This window comes from Schistocerca nitens, chromosome 6 (assembly GCF_023898315.1).
Source record: "Schistocerca nitens isolate TAMUIC-IGC-003100 chromosome 6, iqSchNite1.1, whole genome shotgun sequence".
NCBI lineage: Eukaryota > Metazoa > Arthropoda > Insecta > Orthoptera > Acrididae > Schistocerca > Schistocerca nitens.
Genome location: NC_064619.1, coordinates 36,619,651 through 36,642,692, shown reverse-complemented (window position 1 = coordinate 36,642,692; position 23,042 = coordinate 36,619,651). Strand labels below are relative to the sequence as shown.

Below are 23,042 nucleotides of genomic sequence, written 5' to 3'. Positions count from 1 at the left end.
TTTTTATACGTGTATTTTAAGCAATAATTTACATACACGCCTTAACATCGTCTAGAAGAGAAAACAATAATAACATATGCAACTGTTAAGCGCTACACACAATCTCCGTATAACAAAGGAAGCACAAGAAGATCGATTTGTTTTGTCCATCTTGTATATAGTTACATAAAAATATAAATACTTTATTTCAATATATTTTTTACTGCAATATTATCAGCGATAAGGTCTTTTTCTCATCAGAGTATTTACGTTACAGTTTTCTGTAAATATTAACTGTACAGTTCTTCATAAATGCGTTTTTAGTCTTGTTTGTTTTATTTTATTCACGTTTCTTATATGCATTGCACACGCACTGTCCGTAAAAATCGCCTAAGGGAGCCTACACACTGTTATGTTCAAACCAACATTTAGGTTGAGAATAAATTTGTCACTTAAAACATACAGCAGCAAAATAGCTTTTAGTCTAAATTAACTATAGTAACAAATAGAGTATAGTCAAGTCGTCTCGTCATTACGACTTCCGGCTTCAGCCTTTCCCGTCCCAGTCTTATGTCATATTGCCGAAGGACAAATGAATAAATAGCAAAGAAAGTATCGCTCACTGCACGCTCAAAGAGTGACGTTACGCTCATCTCAAGAATGGAAGTGGATATGTATTAAGCGTGTTCTGGGTGGCAAAATCGTAAAAAATCTTGCTGTGGTTTTGATCCTGATTTAAATAACTTTCAACTAGTACGTATAACAGTGAACATTTATTTCGTAACAAACTACAGACATGCGTTTTGAGTGGAAACATACACTGAATCGAAGTGAAGACATCTTACAGAACCGTTTATACACATTCATTCTTGTCTTGCTTCTTCGTTGACGACTCTTTTGTCGTCGTCTATTCCGACGACCTCTGAAGCAGTCCGTGCAGTGTTGGAAGCTGAGTGCGGCATTTGATGTGGCTTGCAGGCATCTGCTAGGGAACACCAGCCGCCGCGAGTCGCCGAAGAAGTGCTTCAAACAAACAGCACAACACAAAACAAATATTAGCACTCCTGAGAGTCGTCAGGGACATTTATTCTGGTGTTTCGGCAGGTATTTGCAATTTAGTTTTTTTACTGTGTAGCTGAAGTCAGCCCAGACAAACAGAAGTCTTCACGTCTTTCTTTCGACGCCCAGCCTCAACGAAAAGCATCGGCTTGTTTCCCATTACAAACAAATGATTTTTAAATCAAAATTTTCTATGCACATTCGATAGAGCTATCCCACAATAGTCTAGCGCAATATTTTTTATCGATGGATATTAACAGGGATAGTAAAACAAGATGAATAAACACCAGTCCAGCAGCGATTGAGCAGCGCTGCACAGGTTGGGTTGGGTTGTTTGGGGGAAGAGACCAGACTGCGAGGTCATCCGTCTCATCGGGTTACGGAAGGATGGGGAAGGAAGTCGGCCGTGCCCTTTCAAGGAACCATCCCGGCATTTGCCTGGATCGATTTAGGGGAAATCACGGAAAACCTTAATCAAGGTGGCTGGACGCGGGATCCAGTATGCTGACCACAGCGCCACCTCGCTCGGTAGCGCTGCATGCTTGGCGATAGCAAACAGTGCGGACGAAGGTAGTGCTGGAGCACTGGTTATGCTTCGTGTTCTACTGTCCCTGTTAATACATATATAAGAAACGAATATTGCGCTAGACTAATCTGGGTTCAAAAATGGTTCAAATGGCTCTGAGCACTATGGGACATCAGTCCCCTAGAACTTAGAACTAGTTAAACCTAACTAACCTAAGGACATCACAAACATCCATGCCCGAGGCAGGATTCGAACCTGCAACCGTAGCGGTCTTGCGGTTCCAGACTGCAGCGCCTTTAACCGCACGGCCACTTCGGCCGGCAGACCTCAATCCCCTAGACTTTTTTATTATGGGGATACTTTAAGGAATTGGTCTACGCCACGCCAATCAAAGATGTGCGGACACTACAGGGTCGCGACTTCAATGCGTGCCAGCACGTACAAGGACAATCGCGTATACTTAAAGAGTGCGTCATTTCTTACGCCGGATGGCAGAGGGGTGCATTGTCATCAATGGACGCCACATTGAACACCTCCTATAAACACGTGTTTATCGCAGAAACTGTTCATTTCTAGATCCTTGTTTGTTGGAATTATAAAGTATACATTTCCGACCCATTTTTAATGGACTTAGTTTTCTTGTTTCGATGAGTTAGCTTCTCAAAGTATTCGACATTTTTTTGAGCTCCCTGTATATAGTACCTGTATATTATTAAAAAAAGTTTAGTCTTCAACATAGAATCAACTATCGACAGGCTTGCTCATTTGCCGAAGAGGGTACAGAAAACTTCGCACCCGTGACATTTATGGGAAAAATCGCGAATTTAATTCAGCAAAACTTTTGTACCCTCATAGTATTAGTGCATCTAGAGACACTATGTACTTCACATATGTTGTGTGTGTGTTTGTCAGCGTGTGTGAGTGCGTGTGTGTATGTGTGTTTGTGTGCGTATGTGTGAGTGCGTGTGTGTATGTGTGTTTGTGTGCGTGCGCCACAATATACTACACTTTTCAATCATACTAAACTCAGGACGTCAGTGGCGTCCATTGCTGTCTTTCGGAGGGATATATAAACACACAAGCACAGTATCCAAAACTTCGTTTATCTTATTCGTTGGCCACAGTAAGGTAAATAGCCTTAAATGTTGAATAAGAGCCGTAAACCTACACCACTAGACGCTACATAGAGCTATCAGATTTGAAAGATAAATGCGATATGCACGGAAGTCGTACCTTTGTTTAATACGCGTCTACTTTCACGGGACCTGAAAATACTTGCCAATACACGTTAGGATACATCGCATGATCCTGATAATGGTAAGCTCCGGTGTATTTTCATATCTCGACGTCGTCAGTGCATCATTCGAATCTTAAATTCTCCTTTTTTTTTGTCATCAGTCTACTGACTGTTTTGATGCGGCCCGCCACGAATTCCTTTCCTGTGATAACCTCTTCATCTCAGAGTAGCACTTGCAACCTACGTCCTCAATTATCTGCTTGACGTATTCCAACCTCTGTCTTCCTCTACAGTTTTTGCCCTCTGCAGCTCCCTCTAGTACCATGGAAGTCATTCCCTCATGTGTTAGCAGATGTCCTATCATCCTGTCCCTTCTCCTTATCAGTGTTTTCCACATATTCCTTTCCTCTCCGATTCTGCGTAGAACCTCCTCATTCCTTACCTTATCAGTTCACCTAATTTTCAACATTCGTCTATAGCACCACATCTCAAATGCTTCTCTTCTGTTCCGGTTTTCCCACAGTCCATGTTTCACTACCATACAATGCTGTACTCCAGACGTACATCCTCAGAAATTTCTTCCTCAAATTATGCCGGTATTTGATATTAGTAGACTTCTCTTGGCCAGAAATGCCTTTTTTGCCATAGCGAGTCTGCTTTTGATGTCCTCCTTGCTCCGTCCGTCATTGGTTATTTTACTGCCTAGGTAGCAGAATTCTTTAACTTCATTGACTTCGTGACCATCAATCCTGATGTTAAGTTTCTCGCTGTTCTCATTTCTACTACTTCTCATTACCTTCGTCTTTCTCCGATTTACTCTCAAACCATACTGTGTACTCATTAGACTGTTCATTCCGTTCAGCAGATCATTTAATTCTTCTTCACTTTCACTCAGGATAGCAATGTCATCAGCGAATTGTATCATTGACATCCTTTTACCTTGTATTTTAATTCCACTCCTGAACCTTTCGTTTATTTCCATCATTGCTTCCTCGATGTACAGATTGAAGAGTAGGGGCGAAAGGCTACAGCCTTGTCTTACACCCTTCTTAATACGAGCACTTCGTTCTTGATCGTCCACTCTCATTATTCCCTCTTGGTTGTTGTACATATTGTATATGACCCGTCTCTCCCTATAGCTTACCCCTACTTTTTTCAGAATCTCGAACAGCTTGCACCATTTTATATTGTCGAACGCTTTTTCCAGGTCGACAAATCCTATGAAAGTGTCTTGATTTTTCTTTAGCCTTGCTTCCATTATTAGCCGTAACGTCAGAATTGCCTCTCTCGTCCCTTTACTTTTCCTAAAGCCAAACTGATCGTCACCTAGCGCATTCTCAATTTTCTTTTCCATTCTTGTGTATATTATTCTTGTAAGCAGCTTCGATGCATGAGCTGTTAAGCTGATTGTGCGATAATTCTCGCACTTGTCAGCTCTTGCCGTCTTCGGAATTGTGTGGATGATGCTTTTCCGAAAGTCAGATGGTATATCGCCAAACTCATATATTCTACACACCAACGCGAATAGTCGTTTTGTTGCCACTTCCCCCAATGATTTTATAAATTCTTATGGAATGTTATCTATCCCTTCTGCCTTATTTGACCGTAAGTCCTCCAAAGCTCTTTTAAATTCCGATTCTAATACTGGATCCCCTATCTCTTCTAAATCGACTCCTGTTTCTTCTTCTATCACATCAGACAAATCTTCACCCTCATAGAGGCTTTCGATGTATTCTTTCCACCTATCTGCTCTCTCCTCTGTATTTATCAGTGGAATTCCCGTTGCACTCTTAATGTTACCACCGTTGCTTTTAATGTCACCAAAGGTTGTTTTGACTTTCCTGTATGCTGAGTCTGTCCTTCCGACAATTCTCCTAGTATGCTTAATTAGCGTGTCATACTGGCTGGTCTAGTACTCCTGCATTCTTCGCCTCTTGAGGTACAGGTTAGACATGCTAGAAATTACAGATTGTTAGCCATTGTTCAACAACGAGTCGAGTGTTCCTGTGATTTTCGGGGCATGGGCTACAACCTTGAGTCTTTTCCGCGGCTGCCTCTGTTTCCTGCAGTTTGTTTACAAACTGTAGATAACCTTTCGCTCCCAGTATTTCATGCCCGATAACTGCAGAATCCCAAGAGTATATTCCAGTCAACAAGATCAAAAGCTTCCTCTGAATTTACAAACGCTATGAATGTGGGCTTGTCTTTTCTCAATTTATATTCTAATTTAAGTCGTAGGATCAGTACTGCCCCGCTTCTTCCTACATTTCTCCAAAACTCGACTGATCTTCTCCTGTGCTGGCTTCTACTAGTTGTGTCATTGTTTCTTTAGATAACTTTTGTTACTATTTTACATCCATGATGTATTACATTGGAAAAAGAGTGAGGAATGGGCAGAGGGAAGCGGAAACGAGCTATAAGCAGTTTGAGCATCAGGTGGTACGTGCGTGCGTGCGTGCGTGCGTGCGTCTGTGTGTATGTGTGTGTGTGTGTGTGTGTGTGTACTTTAGGCTAGTGACAATCCGTGTAGACAGCTGGCGTAAGCTGAAGACAAGTGTCTAAACACGTCGCGTGTACACATCCGCCAGAACACAGGGACGGAACATTTATTCCCAGCTCTGAAGTGTGGGAGGAGAATGTACGATTGCTACAACATGGAAACATACGACAGTAGAAATCGTCAACCATGAAGTGTAAGCAGTTTCCCTTGATTCAGGGACCCATACGCCGTCTTTGAACGTACCAGTCACGTGTTAACAGATGGGACACGCTCATCTTATGACAGCACACGAATGCCGACAATCGTTTCAACGTACTGTTGAAGCGCATAGGAAAGGAGTACAGTCTCACAATAACGTTGACCAATGGGTGTACCGCGCTCAAAGATCTGGTGGTCAGTATGCCTCCCTGTACACTACAATACCCATCCGAGATAAATGATGAGGCCGTATAATTGTTGCACCGCGTTCCTGGAACACCGATTCTCTATATTTACCCAACAGGATTCCCATTTAAGTTCTCTGAGCGTCTCTGTTACCCTTTTGTGTGAGTACCCCACCAACCCATCAACCCATTAACGATCTAGGGCGGCTCCCCCCCCCCCCCCCCCCCCCCCCCGTCGGAGGTTTGAGTCCTCCCTCGGGCATCGGTGTGTGTGTTGTCCATAGCGTAAGTTAGTTTAAGTTAAATTAAGTAGTGTGTAGGCTTAGCGACCGATGACCTCAGCATTTTGGTCCCATAAGACCTTCCACACAAATTTCCAAAATTTCTGAATTTCGTAGATTTTTGCTCTGCAGCCTAATTCACAACGATTCCAAATATTGAAGCAGTTCTCAATAATTTACATACAAACGTATTTACCTAGGCCGAGGTGCGCTCACGATTTCTTAGAACAGTCGTAACGTTACTTCAGTTCCTGTCTTACATATGTCGTCCAGTTTAGCACTGAGGGTTCCGATAGCCAAAAACTCTTGGAGGCAATCGTATGTTTGCGAAGATACTCGGTACATCAGTGGAAATTATAGTAGATTGTCAAAGACACTTTGGAAATCTAGAAACACGGTATCGAACGGTTCGCCTGCACCTACTATTTGCGGAATATAGTGTGTGAATAAAACGTGTAATGTTTCGCGCGAATGATATGTACTGAACCCAAGCTGATTCTTCGAGAAAAACATCTTCTCCTTCAAAAACTATACAATATTGGAAACTGGGCGTTAGGTGTACTGGGCTGCGTAACATTTCTTTTACTCTCTTCGCAAACAGGCGTTTCCTGCAGTGTTTTCCAACCACGCTGGTTGTAGTGTTCGTCGCACTGTTCTGGTTAAGTGTGAACTAGGAAAGTGGCAAGTTCCGCAGCATAATCCACGCACTCGCAAAATCTAATAGGTCAAGGTCTGGTGCCCCGTGACAGTGACTAAGCTTAGCTGTACTCGTCGTCATCTGTAACTTGACACACACGCGAGTGCGCCGATGCTCATTTTCATCTTTTAACTGTGTCCGTAATGGATACGCCGTACCACGGCACATTCGAACACTTAATGAGATGTGAATCGGGCCTAAAATCTGGTACCTCTTTACGATGGACAGCAATGTAACTCCGAGTTCTAACGCATGGTTCAGAAGTGTCAAAAATGTGAAAAAGTGATAATCCTAGCAATGTTAGTAGCACCATGTTAGATACGATAAGAGAGATTAGAGCTCGTACAGAGGCATATAGGCAGTCATTTTTCCCTCGTTCTGTTTGGGAGTGTAACAGGGAGAGAAGATGCTAGTTGTGGTACGCACCGTATTGTGGATTGCGGAGTACGTATGTAGATGTAGATCATTGAGATCACCGAAATCTAAAGAAAAATAAAGATCTCTTATTTATTTAGTGTCAGCTAGTTAGCATCCCAGATCCAGCATTATGCATACATTTATCTGCTAGTTACGAATGGTTTTCCATGTGTAGAATTTGTAATTTTCACAACAAACGTATTCTGCTGCTGCATAAAGTTACACTACTGAGCATTAAAATTGCTACACCAAGAAGAAATGCAGATGATTGGACAAATATAGTAGAACTGACATGTGATTACATTTTCACGCAATTTGGGTGCGTAGATCCTGAGAAATCAGTACCCAGAACAACCACCTCTGGCCGTAATAACGGCCTTGATACGCCTGGGCATTGAGTCAAACAGAGCTTGGATGGCGTGTACAGGTACAGCTGCCCATGCAGTTTCAACACGATACCACAGTTCATCAAGAGTAGTGACTGGCGTATTGTGACGAGCCAGTTGCTCGGCCACCATTGACCAGACGTTTTCAGTTGGTGAGAGATCTGGAGAATGTGCTGGCCAGGGCAGCAGTCGAACATTTTCTGCACCCAGAAAGCCCCATACAGGACCTGCAACGTGCGGTCGTGCATTGTCCTGCTGAAATGTAGGGTTTCGCAGGGATCTAGTGAAGGATAGAGCTACGGGTCGTAACACATCTGAAATGTAACGTCCACTGTTCAAAGTGCCGTCAATGCGAACAAGAGGTGACCGAGACATGTAACCAATGGCACCCCATACCATCACGCCGGGTGATACGCCAGTATGGCGATGACGAATACACGCTTCCAATGTGCGTTCACAGCGATTTCGCCAAACACGGATGCGACCATCATGATGCTGTAAACAGAACCTGGATTCATCCGCAAAAATGACGTTTTGCCATTCGTGCACCCAGGTTCGTCGTTGAGTACACCATCGCAGGAGCTCCTGTCAGTGATGCAGCGTCAAGGGTAACCGCAGTCATGGTCTCCGAGCTGATAGTCCATGCTGCTGCAAACGCCGTCGAACTGTTCGTGCAGATGGTTGTTGTCTTGCAAACGTCCCCATCTCTTGACTCAGGGATCGAGACGTGGCTGCACGATCCGTTACAGCCATGCGAATAAGATGCCTGTCATCTCGACTGCTAGTGATACGAGGCCGTTGGGATTCAGCACGGCGTTCCGTATTACCCTCCTGAACCTACCGATTCCATATTCTGCTAACAGTCATTGGTTCTCGACCAACGCGAGCAGCAATGTTGCGATACGATAAACCGCAATCACGATAGGCTACAATCGGACCTTTATCAAAGTCGGAAACGTGATGGTACGCATTTCTCCTCCTTACACGAGGCATCACAACAACGTTTCACCAGGCAACGCCGGTTAACTGCTGTTTGTGTATGAGAAATCGGTTGGAAACTTTCCTCATGTCAGCACGTTGTAGGTGTCGCCACCGGCGCCATCTTTGTGTGAATGCTCTGAAAAGCTACACATTTGCATATCACAGCATCTTCTTCCTGTCGGTTAAATTTGGCGTCTGTAGCACGTCATCTTCGTGGTGTAGCAATTTTAATAGGCAGTAGTGTATATTGCTCTCATAATACTATTTATGAGTTGTGGAAAAGAAAAGTACCCAGTGTTACATCGGTGTTATAGTGTTCCTTGTGTATAATTTCTTCAAAGGAGTCAGTAACAGACTTATCGTCTGCACCCGACACGTGCCCCGGTATTGCCAATTGTCAGAAGAGACCAGCTATGGCGCTATGGTATGGAACAGATTCATTCATTCATTCATTCAGTCAATCAGGCAGTGCAACTAGTCAAGATACGCGCTAAAGGGCAGACGTTGCCATTGAGGCTTGTAACCTCCCCACAGCAAATTCTAAAAATATAACATATTTATTAGTAATGGACCCACAGCTAAGTGTGAACTCCCACAGAAATTTTAAAAACAATATTTATTAGAAATGGTGCCATAGCTAAGTATAAACTCCCCACAAGAATATTAATGGCAAAGACAATTAAATGAAAGCTCGCTATCTGACTCAATTACAAGTTCCCATAAAATAATGAAGGATAATCCCATGACAATCAAACTACAGTGATAATCAAAAGTCAATTAAACCGAAATGTCGGTGTTTGCCCTGTGCGAATTCAGAATAAATTTCTTACCTTATTAAAACTGCATGTCAAAATTCTGCTCTTATTCTGCGGCACAGCTTGCAATAGATGTATCGCCATAACTAAATTTTTTTTGAAGTTAACTGAAATTTTTTGTTTAAGGAAATGCAAGGGAATCAAATGATACTTTTGTTAAAAAAATTGCTTTCAAAAAAAATCAAAATTATTATTGGGGGCGATTTTTACAGAAAATTACACTTAATTAATATTGCTAGTTGAGCGGGAGGCTGATTAACAATATACCTTATCCTGTATCTCGACCATTGCGGTGCCGACGCCCGCCGACTGCTCTCCGCTACTGCTAGCAACCGACTCCAAGCACTACTGCGGACTGACTACTGCAGACTGACTGACTGCTCGCTACTGCGAGTCGAGCGCAACTGCTCTGGTCAGAGATTCTACAATGTCTCAGCATCGCTGCCGCACAACATACGTGTTTCATAACCCTCCACTGGGGGGGCAAAAATTTGGCAGCGATGGTGAGTCATTTGGACTTGCCATCGTAACAAATTTTTCTTTTAATTAATTAACATTTACAAAATATTTAGATGTATCTCATGAATTAAATGTTGTGCGCATGCACCAATTACAAAACATTACAGACAAGACAAAATATAAGTACAAAACAAATCAGGAAAAATGTATATACAAATTATTTGACAGATAATAAAATGCACACACACTGAAAAATTCTTTAGCAGTTTCATAACAGGCAAAAAAAAAAAAAAATCATGTTGACAAGTGTCATGAGTGCACATGCACTGCAGTGGAGAACATATCAGTAAAAGACGAAATGTATATACAAGAGTAACAAATGACATAAATCATAAAAGGTATACAGAATGAACACAAATCATATCGAAAATTGAGAAGAGTGCACAGGCACTGTAGTTCAGTTGAAAACATATTCACATAAGTGCACATGCACTGAAAACTTTTGAACATTTTTATAACAAATAAACGCAAGAGTAGAAAAAATCATCAAATCACAAAAAGTATATACAATATAGATGACAAGAGTGCACACATACTGCACTTCAAAACAAATCGAAAATGTCTTTAGTATTTTGACAACAAATGGCAAAAATCATGTCGACAAGTGACACAAGTGTACTCGCACTAGAGTTCAACAAATCGAGAAAAAATGTATATGCCATGAACATAAATGATGTTAGTAAAAAATGATTTTCACTATTAGGATAGGAAAGGAAGGATTGCATCATGGTTGTAGCACTTTAGTTTGCACATAGCTGCACTGAAAGTCCATATCTTTCCACAGAATCACAACTAAGTGATACAATCTGCAGTTCCGTTCCCAGAAGTATTTATCAGCGTATCACGACACTGAAACGTCGTAGTAGTATTCCATGCTATCATTTGGCAGTATACCAGGTACACCAAACAGTGGGACCAGAATAACGTCTTCATCGGTTACGGTGGTGGACAGCATGTCGTGTCAACACCACGCTCTTAAGAGGCGGCACACTGTGCTCCATAACAAAGTCTTGATTAGTGATTACATAAGTAGTTTCTTCGCCTACAGTGGTGGACAGCATGTCGTGTCAACACCACGCTTTTAAGAGGCGGCACACCAACGTAGAATTAGTGCAAAAACCAAATATAGTGCTCCATGATAATGAGGATGGACAAGACAAATGGATGTTACAATAATTTCAGGTAGTTAGGTCAGAAGGTGAAGGACATTAACTAACACAAGTCTTGATTAGTGATTACATAAGTAGTTTGCGGTATCCATACTCTAGTCATTGAACATTTCTGTACCATGAATGTAGTATTACAGAAAAATGTTCATTAATTAATTTAAAGACAAGAGTGGTAATCAATCGCCATCAAGTATTGAGTATTACAAAACATTTTTCCTCATTCAAATGACATATTTACAAGTAACTATTAACACTCAGTGGCCTAGCAACTTTCGATTAGTACAAAATATTTATCATCATTCAGTATTAATATGGGAAGTCATCATTGAAAACACTAACAAAACGTTAAGTTACATTAATTATTGGCACTCAGTGGCCAGCAAGTATTGAATAGTATAAAACATTATTCATCATTCAGTATTCTTCATATCATTAAGAAATCATTATTAAAAATCAGTTAATTACAGTCATAGCCTTAATAATCATGGGCATAATAAGTAATTACATTAATTATGGGCACTCAGTGGCCAGCAAGTATTGAATAGTATAAAACATTATTCATCATTCAGTATTATTCATATCATTAAGAAATCATTATTAGAAAAATCAGTTAATTACAGTCATAGCATTAATAAGCATGGGCATTATAAGTTACATTAATTATGGGCACTCAGTGGCCAGCAAGTATTGAATAGTACAAAACATTAGTAGCATTAATAAGCATGGGCATAATAAGTACTCTCATTACAATAGATAGTGGCAATTATGTTTAGGTATCATTAAGAAGTCATTATTCAAGTGACATACTATTCAGAGCTGATCAGTGTTATTCAGAATTATCATAAACTAGTGACATTATCTGGGACTGTTAATACATTTTGTTTTTTCTGCTAGCAATGCATTGCTTTGGGTAATTATAAGGGAAAGCAAGAAGAAATAAGAGAAAAAATTGCTTCTAGGTTGTTCCTATAAATGAAAAGATTGTGTAACGTCATTCGTCATGAGTCAGCTGTAGCAAGGTTATCACATTTATAAATGATAGACACAAGTGGGTAAGAAAAATGCAAGTACTAGAACAGGTATAATAAGTAACAAGTTTAGTAAGTATCATAAAAAGCTTCTCCTGAAAGAAAAATACAAAATGGATTATTGAGCTGAAAGAAGAAATGCAGACTATGCTGAAAAGTAGTGAACTTCGAATTAACAGGTAGTGAAATGTGTATAAAAAATGTGTTCCATAGCTGTCCTTTCCAAAATCTTCAGTCATCCTACTATGCAATATAACACCTGCTGTCAAAGCAAACTGCAACAAATACTTAAATAACTACATAGCATAAATACATAACTTCAACATTATCCTCATCTGTAAAGAAAAACTTCATTATTCATATCATCATAACTCCATCATTATCATCACCTGTAAACAAAAACTTCATTATTCATAGTACCATATTCTTCATCATTGTTCATTATCAGCATTCATTATCATCTGCAAAAATCATTTCATTATTCATCACACAACTATTCCTAATCCCTAGCATATTTCATCACTTAAAACTAAGATGTGTAGTTCTGTCTGACAGCTTGCATCAATCGCTTTGTATTCTGAAAGAAAAAATTAGTTAAGACTGCTATTCTGCGATGTGTATAATATATTCTGGTTAATGCTTGTTAATTCTGATCCATTTACTCGTCCTCATTAGCTTATTGCATCTTCTTTCGTTTATTCCGTAGGTGAAATTCCCATTTCTGTTTAATTCATTTCCTTTACGCATCATTTATTTCTGAAATTGATGAACAAAGATTAATGTTTTGCATTTAAATCATATACCCATTAAATAATGACTGGTTAATGGTGACACAATTAAGCATACAGCATAACATGACAGAAAACGTAATATCTCAAAACACAGACAGTGTTTAAAGGCAAAAAGTGTACAGAGAATATCGTAATGCAGCAGCAAAAAAGGAAAATGTAAAACAGTCACGATGTTGAGATATCACAAGGCAAAATGTCAAAGTCAAATGGTGTGTGTTATACCTTAACTAGTTCACAGTGCATACAAACAAAACATGAAAACAATCGTACCTACATAAGAAAGACAAAAATGTGACATTCGTTGTGTTCAGCTTATATGTAGTGTAGTTAATAGATGCGATAATTAAAGACTTCAATGGAGAGAGAATTTGATAAAATTAATGCGTCATTATAGAGAATTGCATAATTATTCATAAAATGCGTAAGTTCATCTGAAAAAATGCACGGTCTAGTGTGTAACGACAAGAAGAGCGACCTGCTAACCTTACCTTGCCGGGCACTTGCCAAGAAAAATACGATAATCATCAGTAATTAGTCATGTGAATATAATTGCATAAGTGGTCATAAAATGTGTAAACGGCCTCATAGCATGTTACATCGTAAAGTGGTTTCATTCGATAAAGGGTTTAATGTTTGACACATGATGGTTGCCTTTCGATTTTCTGGTTCTCAGAGTTTCGACGTGTACAACATTGGGGTGAGGAATGCTGCGAATCCGATATGGACCTGCGTATAGAAGTTCAAATTTACTGCACTTACCTTTTAATTTGCTGGATAAATAGTGTGTACGTACTAATATCTTCTGTCCAACGTGAAAATCTCGGTGTCTACAAACCTGTTTTTGCTGTCTTCTCCGGCGCTCTGCGGCACGTTTGATGTTGTTCAGCGCAATGTCAATTATTTCGTGGTGTCGTAATCGACGAGATGTAGGAAATGTTACTAATTCTTTGATTTTGTTTGGTGGTTCAACGTTTTTCAGTATAACAGACGGAGGTAGCATAGTGGATTCATTTGGAATGGAATTAATTACATCTTGAAATGAGTGTACGTGTGTGTCCCAATTAACATGTCTTTTGTGGCAGTATATTCTACACAGTTTACCAATTTCTTTCATTAGTCGTTCACAAGGGTTCGAAGAGGCGTGGTACTTGGATATATAAATCGGAGAAATGTTTCTAGCTCGTAACATGCGTGTCCATATAGCAGAACGAAATTGTGATCCATTGTCAGAAATTACTTTCATCACATGTCCTACATGAAATAAGAAATGCTTTACAAATGCTTTCGAAACAGTTTTAGCAGTAGCTTTGCGTAACGGAGTGAAAGTAACAAATTTTGAAGTGAGTTCAACAGCGACAAAGATGTAGCAAAAACCTCTGTTAGTTCTCGGAATTGGACCAAAAATGTCTACTGCGGCCATATGTCTTAATTTAACAGGTACAATGGGATATAATGGAGGAATGTGTGAAGTGGTGTCAGACTTAGCTTTCTGGCAAATTTTACATGACGCTAAAACTCGTCGTATACGTTTTTCCATGCTGGCAAAATAACAGTTCTGTCTCAGTATCAGAAAACATTTTCTTGCTCCATAATGTGCGTAGCTTAAATGAGTGTACCAGATTAATTTGTTAACCAGTTCGTCAGGAATGCATAATAACCAATTGTTACTGTCTGGATGAGAGCGGCGAAACAGAATGTCATTGCGTACAGTGTAGTGGTTTCTAATCGTAACATTATTCTTATCTTGCCAAAGGTGTTTAATTTCTTTCCACACATTGTCTTTGCTTTGCTCTCGTGCTATGTCCTGTAATGATGATGAAATAAAATTTTCAAATGCAACTTGTTGAATGTACATGACGCTGAAATTTGCTTTGCAGAAGTTGGTTGTTACGTCTTGCTGATTGTTGCTGAGAGAACGCGAAAGTGCGTCTGCTATAACATTTTGTGTGCCGGGAATGTGAACAATCGTAAAATTAAATTCCTGCAAATAAAGTTTCCATCTACTTAACCTGTCGTGAGTGAATTTAGCTGAAAGTCAAAATTGAATAGCTCTGTGATCTGTGTAAACGGTGGTATGTCTGCCATAAAGAAAGTGCCGAAATCTCGTAAAAGCCCAAACAACACATAACGTTTCCAATTCTGTGACGGAATAATTTCGTTCAGCAGGTGACAGAATGCGGCTTGCAAATGCGATGTTTTTAATTACTGTAGAACCATCTTCTTCAATTTCCTGAAAAATATGTACGCCTAAAGCTGTGTTGGAACTGTCGGTGGCAATGGAAAAATTTCTGGTAAGATCTGGGTGCGATAAAAGTGGAGCATTCAACAAAGCATATTTCAAATAACATTCTCGTGAACAAAATTCTGCGTGTCAATAAGTATTGCTTACTTTACTGGAATAGGCTACCTGTACTGTGTCTGGTCAAATTCTGTCGTACGTGTTATTATTTACGGGACGATGCTGTGGCATATCGACTATTTGAACTGCTCTGTTATTTCTTACTGACGTGTTGCGCTATAGATGACACCTATTGTCTGTTTCATTCATGATTATATGTTGTTGCTAACATTCTTGCTGCTGAAAAGATCGACTGTAATGAAATGTACGCTGAAAATTGTGCTCGTTAATTTTACGTCTGTCATAATAGTCACTTCTATACGGCGCATTGCGATACGAGTCGAAATATTGTGTTTTCTGTACGTAGTTATTTCTCTGCTGTGCGTTACTATTTATTGTAGCTGGGACTATACGTGCACGCGGCGAAACATTAAAGCCTGGTTGACCTTGTGCATTCCATTGTTGGTTACGCATACTAAGCAGCTGACTTTCATGCTGTTGTGGTGGAAAACGTCTATTGTTACCAAAAATGTGGTTGCTGTTACTGCTAATTTTACATATACTGATGATTACGATTTTTTTTTTGATATTAAAATTACAGCGGTAATGGTCATTACGGGAGTGCCTACTAAAAATTGTCACATTCGGAAAAATTTTGTCTTATCGGGTTCTCATTACTCATTTTTCTTAATTCTAAGTAGAGCAATAGTTAAAGAGCTGTTTTGATAGATATAAAGGATAGTTGAAGAGAAGGCAGCAGTGCAGAAAACTAAAGATGAAACAGCACTACTACAGCTCGGGGCCCTATGCTCGCTACGGCACATATTCATTAAAGCGTAATGAATCCCCTGAGGTCTATTACGCACTGCAAATAAATTTTAGTTTTTGCGTTGCAGGCAATGGTGGTAAAATTTCAAACACAAATTGCTGTATTCTTGCTAATTCCAATTTCTGCATTATAGGCAATACTGATGAAAGTACAATAGCAAATTGTCGTAACAGGTTCAAAGCTCGTTTCTGCATTACAGGTAATAATGGTGAAAGTATAAAAATAAATCGACGTAACCAGTTCAAATCGTGTACCTGTGCTCTGTCATTATTAAATTCCTTAGATTTTCTTACAAATGCAAATTGCTCATAATCTACGTTCTCGTCACTAATTTTAAGAATACGTTCAAGTTTGTGTGAGAATCTGTTTCTCTGTGTCATTTCTGAATCTAAGTCCCGTACTCTCTGTAGATTACTCAAATTACACGCGTTACGCGAGTCTGGCAAATGTTCGAAAAGTGGCGTCTGCTGTGATGTGTCATTAACTGAAGTGTTTTTCATTTCTGTTACCTCTTGCTGTAAACTTGACAGTTTTCGACGCAATGTGTTATTAGATGAATCTATCTCATTAATAGTCTGCTGTAGATTTTGAAATTCCGGTGTTTGGTTAAATGAAACCGGTGAAGTATCGTCTGATTTGTTGTCATTAGTACTTTCGATCACATCAATACGACTGGCCAATTCATCACATTTTTCAGTCAGTATTTTTGCCTGATCATCGTTTTTAGAATCGGACGCATTAATCTGTTTTTGCAACTTACGTGTAATTTCGTTCAGTTGTTTAATGTCAGCTTTGACGACATCGGAATCCTGTGTTATTTCTAATTCTTCAAATCTGTCTGTCACTGTCTGAATATCTGCTGTATGTGTATCTGTTTTTGATTTAAGATCAGAAATTTCATCGCGTAATTCCGCGTTCAACTGTTCGATGGTATTAATTTTATCGGACATTGTAGCAATATTGTTGTCTACGTATGTTTTTGCTTTCGCAAACATCTTACGTTTGTCTTCTTGTCTCTGTGCAGTGATTGTTTCCATGACTTGACGTTTGACTTTATTTTGATCATCAATAAATTTGCGGAAACGCGTATCACTGTTCTGTATGTGAAGACTAAGACGTTCGTTAATTTGAGTGTTCTGTTGTTCGAATTTCGCGTCAATCTTTTCATCCATTGTGCGCGAAAGTTCTGTTGTCATTGCTTTAAACTCGTCGCGTAATTGTGTAGCTTTTTCAGAGCATTGTTTAGCGACTCCGCTAATTTCGTCTCTGAGTGTTTCTGTTGCAGCTGTTTGCAATTCCCTTAATTCCTGAGCAACAGACTTAATTTCTTCACTACTTTTTCGCGAACAAGCCTCGATTTCCTCGCGTAACTGTTCCTTAGTGTCATGGCACTGCGCGGCAACGGCTCTAATTTGTTCACTTAACTGTCTGGAATTGTTGTCTAATTTTTCACTCTGTTGTCTGACCTGTTCACTAAGTTTGTCTTGTTTTTCACTCTGTTGTCTGACCTGTTCACTAAGTTTGTCTTGTTTTTCACTCTGTTGTCTGAAACTTTGTTGCAAAAATGCCATAATTTGTTCCAAGCCAAAATTAGCATTTCTATTCTCTGTGTTAATTAATACTGGATCTGGAATTGTCTCATTTTCAGTAACCATTTGGTTATTCTGAGATTCACACAAAGGTTTCTCAGTCGAATTTACACTGTCGGTCACTATTTCGGAATTAAATAAATCCGGCGTACTTTCCGTACATTGATCATTTTCATTCGAAAAATTTGTCTGTGCGTTAGTTGAATTTTCCAGACCGGGTGTATTAGGCTGGGCAGCGCTCATTACAACAGAGCGTCCCTCGTCATCGATTGTCGTCAAATCAACAGAGGACATAACCGAGTTCGTTTGTTCATCATTAAGACAAAAATCATCGTTAGTGGTTGAAAAGCATTGATTGTCGGTGCACGCAGGATTGTCATTATTACACTGCGTGTCCGAATTACTATCAGTCACGTTGTTTAAATCGGTAATTTCATTCAAAATACCTCGCGATACACTATTCACAGTCTTTCGCGGCATTTTCACAATAAACACAAATATTCACAAAAGAAATAATTACAATGCAAAACAACACACAAATTCAACAGAGCAACGAATTGCCGATGATCTGAGGAAAGAAAGTTACAAATTAATAAAAGCGTTGCGCCAAATTATAATTATATCTAAACAATAAGAGCAGATATCTGACTGTTTTTCAAAAGATTCACACGAAATACGATCCTGGACTGGGTGTCGCCAAGTGTAACCTCCCCACAGCAAATTCTAAAAATATAACATATTTATTAGTAATGGACCCACAGCTAAGTGTGAACTCCCACAGAAATTTTAAAAACAATATTTATTAGAAATGGTGCCATAGCTAAGTATAAACTCCCCACAAGAATATTAATGGCAAAGACAATTAAATGAAAGCTCGCTATCTGACTCAATTACAAGTTCCCATAAAATAATGAAGGATAATCCCATGACAATCAAACTACAGTGATAATCAAAAGTCAATTAAACCGAAATGTCGGTGTTTGCCCTGTGCGAATTCAGAATAAATTTCTTACCTTATTAAAACTGCATGTCAAAATTCTGCTCTTATTCTGCGGCACAGCTTGCAATAGATGTATCGCCATAACTAAATTTTTTTTGAAGTTAACTGAAATTTTTTGTTTAAGGAAATGCAAGGGAATCAAATGATACTTTTGTTAAAAAAATTGCTTTCAAAAAAAATCAAAATTATTATTGGGGGCGATTTTTACAGAAAATTACACTTAATTAATATTGCTAGTTGAGCGGGAGGCTGATTAACAATATACCTTATCCTGTATCTCGACCATTGCGGTGCCGACGCCCGCCGACTGCTCTCCGCTACTGCTAGCAACCGACTCCAAGCACTACTGCGGACTGACTACTGCAGACTGACTGACTGCTCGCTACTGCGAGTCGAGCGCAACTGCTCTGGTCAGAGATTCTACAATGTCTCAGCATCGCTGCCGCACAACATACGTGTTTCAGGCTACTTCTGAAAAGTAAGGATATCACGTAGAACCAAGTGGGAATTACAATAAACACGTTAGAAATAGTCAGACGCGAGCTCCAGTAGCCCATTACAGACAGTACTCTAAGGTCCTTAAAAATTAAATTAGGATGGTAAAAATCATGCCGTATGCAAGTAGAATAGCTCTTTTTCACGATAAATTTAAAACCATATTGTCAGTCCTTAAGGAAATGCCTGGCCAACAGAGCACGGTCGAGAATGTATAACGTAAAAATGTAGTAAATATATTTTTGTACTGAGAAATCAGATATATGTACAGTATTTAACAGTCGATTTCGAGGTGTAGCAGGTGAATTAAATGAAAACTTAATTTCTATGTGGAATCATTTAAACCTGTTAGAAAATGGCTTTCGAAGACTTCTGTTTGAAATACACTGCGCAACATAATTAAATGATCACCTTTTCGAAAACACGTAACTGTCCCACATTTGGACGCACAAGTTTGAAATTGGGCTCAAAGGTGACAACAACCTTCCTCTGTAATGGAACAAAAGCGTGGCCCCCTGCGACGTCCCATGGGCTCTTTGATGCTTCGAACAGCAAGATACTGACATATGCGAAAAAGACCAGAGCTGAGAAGTTCTTGTGACGTGCAAGGTAGGTTAACGATGTCACATTGGCACCGCGTTTCACCACAATTGTGGCCAAAGCCAGCGTGGACGTTTCACACGGTGGGAGGCTCGTCACATTACCCACATTTCGCTCTTTTTTGTGACGTGTCTGCGATGCAGGTCAGTCCCGAAATCACGCGGTTTTATTATGAGTGTACCAGAAAAGCATTTCAGACGCACCACCGCTCAAAATCGAAACGAAAAGGCCTCATGGGGTGGTATAAAGAGCACCAATGAAATCACCCCTTTGCTTGGGACCTTGATTCACACACACTTCGCGGTCGAGAAAGTTCGCACTGCGATGAGCACAAGAAGACGTTCTTCACAACCTTCGGCGCTTTGACAACCTTTTGCTCCGGTGTACAAGTTGGAACCATGAGGGACCGTTCAAAACCATTTGACGAAATTTGAACTTACCTGAAACAGTAAAGGGAACTTTTGCCTTTTAAGTACTCCTATTTCACACCCTCCTTTGGCGTGATCATGGAGGAGTGGGACACTGACACATACACAGAGTCCTTCTAAGACCACCAGTTGGACAAAACCCTCGATGGTATCCACCCACATTTGTTGAGCATTTTGAAATTTACTTTTACAGAGAAAACCTGTGAAGTAGCCCCAGTCGCCTGCAGGTAGGCAACTATATGACACACCTCCAAGGCTTCTTGCCTGCCTGCAAGCGCCCAGGAGTATTTCGCAGGTTTTCTGATGAAAAGCACATTTTTGAAATATTCAATAATGTGGGAAGGTGCCACCGAGAGTTTTGTCAAACTGGGGGTCTTGAAAGGAATCTTTGCCGTTTCATTCATGCATGTGTCAATGTCACACCCCTGTGTAATCACGCCACAGGAGGGCGTTAAACAAGAGTACTGAAAAAGTATAAGAACCCTTTGCTGCTTCTAATCACTTTCAGATTTCGTCAAATGGTTTTGAACGGCACCTAGTGGTTCCATCTCATTGACCAGAGCAAAAATTGTGATTGCATTGCATTCTAAATGGGCGAGATCATTTTCAGTGGGGCTGCAGTCCCATGATGTCCGTCGAGAAGGATTGAATCGTTTAGAAGGTTTTAACCATGCCAAAGGTTGTCAGGAACTTCTTGCTGTTCTCATCGCACTGCAAACTGTCATTTTCGACCGCGAAATGTGGGGAATATACGTCCCAAGGAAAGGTGTGGTTTCATTGATGTCCTTTACGCGACTCCCGGAGGCCTTTTCGTTTCGATTCTGAGCGGCGGTGCGTCTGAAATGCTTTTCTGGGACACTCACAAGAAAACCACGTGATTTTAACGCTGGGCGACGCGGTTTTGATCTTCACCGCAGAGGGGTCAAAAGAAGGGGTGAAATATGGGTAAGAGGGGTGTGTCGGCCTTCCCATCGTACGACACGTCAGCGGTGGCTTTGAGCAGAATTGCAGTGAAATTTGGTGCCAGTGTGACATCGTTAACCCACTTTACACGTCACACGAACTTCTCAGCTCTGGCCTTTTTTCGCATGTGTTAGCACCTTGCTGCCTGAAGCGTCGTAGATCCTGTGGGTGACCGAGCAGGCGCCACACTTTGAGTCAAATTTCGATCTTAAGCGTTGGAATGTGGGACACTTATGTGTTTTCGAAAAAATGATTCTTTAATTCCGTTTCGGAGTGTACCTCTCAATAATACTGACAAAGGCGGATGGAACCGGTGTTGAAATCGCTGAAGACTAAGGATGCTCATGGATATCGTAGGCTACCCAGCAGAATACTAAAGTACTGTAGTGCCCAGTAATTAGCTACATTTGTAATTTTTCTTTACGAATGGTCAATTTTCTGAACGACTGAAAGACTCTAACACTACAACATCGATAAAGAAGTGATGAGCTACGTTTAAGAAGCTTTAATAACTCTTTGCGATGTATTTTGTTTAAATAAATGAATGATTCTTTTACGTGTCCCTCGCTCCTGTTTTACCTCTAGTTACGACTAGACGCTTTTTCCATTAAAGCTGCGGAAACCATCCTGTAATGAGTAACATTTACGTAAATATCGTAAAGTATATTTAAGTCAATACTGTCAGTTGTTCAGTGCTGGAGGGAATTAACACCATGAATCCTGCAGGGCTGTACATAACTCCGTAAGAGTACGAGGGGGTGGAAATCTCTTCTGAACAGCACGTTGCAAGGAATCCTAGATATGATCAATAATGTTCATGTCTGGGGAGTTTGGTGGCCAGCAGAAGCGTTTAAACTCTTAAAAGTGTTCCTGGAGACACTCTGTGGCAATTCTACATGTGTGGGGTGTCGCATTGTCCTGCTGGAATTGTCCAAGTCCGTCTGAATGGACAATGGACATGAATGGATACAAGTGATCAGACAGGACGCTTACGTGCGTGTCACCTGTCAGAGTCGTATCTAGAAATATCGGGGGTCTCATATTACTCCAACTGGAAGCGCCCCACACCATTACACAGCCTCCACCAGATTTAACAGTCCCCTGCTAACATGCAAGGTCCATGGATTCATGAGTTTGTCTGTATACCCGTACACGACCATCCGGTCGATACAATTTGAAACGAGACTCGTCCGACCAGGCACTATGTTTCCAGTTACCAACAGTCCAATATCGGTATTGGGCCCAGGCGAGGCGTAAGGCTTTGTGTCGAGCAGTCAACAAGGGTACACGAGTGAGCCTTCGGCTCTGAAAGCCCATACTGATGATGTTTCGTTGAATGGTTTGCACGCTGACACTTGCTGATCGCCCAACATAGAAATCTGCAGAAATTTACGGAAGGGTTGCACTTCTGTCACGTTGAACTATTCTCGGCAGTCATCGTTGGTCCCGTTCGTGCAGGATCTATTTCCGGTCGTAGTGATGTCGGAGGTTTGACGTTTTGCCGGATTCCTGATATTCACGGTACACTCGTGAAATGATCGTACGGGAAAATCCCCGCTTCATCGCTACCTCAGAGATGCTGTGTCCCATCGCTCGTGCGCCCACTATAACACCACGTTCAGACTCATTTAAGTCTACATAACGTGCCATTGTAACAGCAGCAGAACCCTAACAACTACTCCAAAAAAATGGTTCAAATGGCTCTGAGCACTATGGCACTCAACTGCTGAGGTCATTAGTCCCCTAGAACTTAGAACTAGTTAAACCTAACTAATCTAAGGACATCACAAACATCCATGCCCGAGGCAGGATTCGAACCTGCGACCGTAGCGGTCTTGCGGTTCCAGACTGCAGCGCCTTTAACCACACGGCCACTTCGGCCGGCCAACTACTCCAGACACGTGTTGTCTTATATAGGCGTTTCCGACGGCAGCGTCGTATTCTGCGTGTTTACATATTTCTGTATTTGAATACGCATGTCTATGCCAATTTCTTTGGTGCTTCGTTGTAATTATCCATGTGTCTCATTACA

At 40.5% G+C, this 23,042-nt stretch overlaps 1 long non-coding RNA gene across 2 annotated transcripts; it reads right to left on the bottom strand.

The window, feature by feature from the left end:
* Positions 1-733: 733 nt before the first annotated feature.
* Positions 734-18,939, bottom strand: LOC126263097 (uncharacterized). 2 transcript variants are annotated; one of them, XR_007546833.1, is made up of 2 exons: positions 18,790-18,939; positions 734-1,002 (listed from the first exon to the last, which is right to left on the bottom strand). It is a non-coding gene; the product is annotated as an uncharacterized LOC126263097 (long non-coding RNA). The 2 variants fall into 2 exon arrangements; XR_007546832.1 differs by lacking the exon at positions 18,790-18,939 and adding an exon at positions 9,529-9,761.
* Between the last annotated feature and the right edge of the window lie 4,103 nt (positions 18,940-23,042).